At 42.9% G+C, this 2,311-nt stretch overlaps 1 non-coding gene across 1 annotated transcript; it reads left to right on the forward strand.

Annotated features, from left to right (window-relative positions):
• The first annotated feature begins 1,213 nt into the window (after positions 1-1,213).
• On the forward strand, positions 1,214-1,287 carry TRNAD-GUC (transfer RNA aspartic acid (anticodon GUC)). The gene has a single exon. It is a non-coding gene; the product is annotated as a tRNA-Asp (tRNA).
• The last annotated feature ends 1,024 nt before the right edge of the window (positions 1,288-2,311 follow it).

Here is a 2,311-nt window from a genome sequence, read left to right on the forward strand (position 1 = left end):
GGTCGTTCAAATCTTACCTCCATCTCGGTACAACGAGAAGGAGTTTACTATGGTCAGTGCAGTGAGATTCGTGGAACTAATCATGCCTTTACGCCTATCGTCGTAGAAGCAGTGACTTTGAAAGATTATGCGGATTGGGTATCCAATCAATTAATCCTCCAAACCAACTAAACCGGGGAAGCTGAAGCGGAAATGCAATTCTCGGGTGAGGGAATGGGGAAGCTCCAGGAAGGCTTCGCTCGCTCGCTCAAAAAGCTCTAACGCTCGTTTACGAGTGGAGTGCATAAGCCCTTATTGAAGTAGGGTGAGGCCTTACTACACGAGCTCGTAAGTCAAGCACGGAACGAGCCTTGTCTACGAAGCTTCGCTTCATCATCTTGCTTGCTTCTGGCGAAGCTTAACGCACTATAACATAGGCATGCATGATGGTATGGTAGGAAGACTCCTTTTAAGGCCGACCACTACATAGGAGCGATAGGAAGCCAAGCCGTCAAAAGGAAAGGCGAGCAGCCCTTATTGCAATAGCAAACGGCCTACTTATAGCCCTATTTATACCCTTTCTCGGGGACTTCTACGGGCCTTACAAGCTCAATAAATTGCAATTCTTCACCTTTCCTCAGACAGTGGGAATGCATTTTCTTACTTGATTGACATTGACAGATATGTGTACCACACCGAACAAGCAATATGTCATATGCTTGATGTACCAGCCAAGCCAGCTCTTTTTTCTCAGTTCCCTTATCCTTAGCGCAAAAGTAAAAAGAAAATGAAAGAGAGTTTGTATTTGCAAATGAAAATGAATATGGATCTAAATAAATTAGATAATCAATAAATAAGAATTGGAATAATAGAAAAAATATCCTTCGCCCCTTATCTCTTCATCATCGTCGGTTCCGTCACTTGTGGTATTCGTTTAGAATCTTGTTGACCCTACTCGCTTACTCCTATTTTCCTTATTTCTTTTTCTACATAATTAATTAGAACTTTCTTGAAAGAATGGGGTTCTCTCTGGGGGGCGCACCCTCTCTTCCTTTTTGAGAAAGATGGGCTTGTTTTTTTTTCAATAAGTTCTATTGCTTTGACACATTTAGTATATAACATAATATATATAAGAAAAGTACTAAAGGCGAAGGGCATTCTGTTGTACAGCTACTTTGGTATAGTTACAAAGGTAACCAGTAGGTGACTGTTGAATCGACAGTAGTTACGAAAGGGGGAAATAGCTCAGTTGGTTAGAGTGCTGGTCTGTCACGCCAGAAGTCGCGGGTTCGAACCCCGTTTTCCCCGCCCGATCTTTCTTTCTTCCCGAGGTCATACCTCTGCCACTTTACCCTGAGTTTCACTAAGGCATATAACCCCATTCGGGTAAGAGGAGCAAGCAGTGGGGAACATCTATTTATATGCGTGTTAGCATCAACAGCATCTTTTTGAAAGTAAATTACATCGATCCTCGGTGCTAGGTACTCAGGTAAGTAAATCCTGAGGATAGAACTAGAGCAAGTAAGCTCATCGCACTATCAAGTCAGTCAGGAACTAGTCTGCCAAGCTTAAGAAGAAGTGAAAAGTAAGCAAGTTGTCATCTAGTGAGGGCTAAAAGACACGGAGAACATCCCCCCTCTATTTGCCAATAGCTTCCGCCTTCCTCTCTTTCATTTCATGTCGGTTCAGCCGAGCCAATAGATTCCATAGGCGGGTCAGTTATTGCTGTAGTAGCCTTTGATTAGGTCCTTTCAATAGACTTTCCGTAGCTATAATTCGATAGACTTTCCGTAGCTCAGTACTGCTGATCGTTGACGCCCGCAACTGTACTTACGGCTGTACTTGTGAAAAGAGATAGAGCCGTCTCGCTATGACTCAAAGATGGTCAAAAAGCTAATAGATGGGCCACAAAAGGTAGAGGAGAGGGGGTAAGAAGAGTAGACTTACTACTGGATACAAGATAGGGTATACAGCTAAAAGGGTGAGATAGAGGAATGAAATGAGCCAGTGAAACGGTCCACGACCACAAGTATTGAGCTATAACCATAAAACTTGGGGAGTGCCTCAAGAAAATCCATTGAAATAGAAGACCCAGGTTGTAATGGAACAGACAAAGGTTGAAGAAGACCAGCAGGAAGGGTGTGCTCACTCTTGTTGAGTTGACACACATTACAGTGAAGAACAAACTTGGAGGGAGAAAAATAAACCAGAAGGGACCCATTGTTTCTGTGCAAGTCGAACAATGATGGAAAAGCATCCAGTATGTAGCCGACATATGCCAACAACCCAAATGCACATATGCTAGTTAAGTTGAAACTCCTAAATTAAAGCA

Source organism: Triticum aestivum, chromosome 6D (assembly GCF_018294505.1).
Source record: "Triticum aestivum cultivar Chinese Spring chromosome 6D, IWGSC CS RefSeq v2.1, whole genome shotgun sequence".
NCBI lineage: Eukaryota > Viridiplantae > Streptophyta > Magnoliopsida > Poales > Poaceae > Triticum > Triticum aestivum.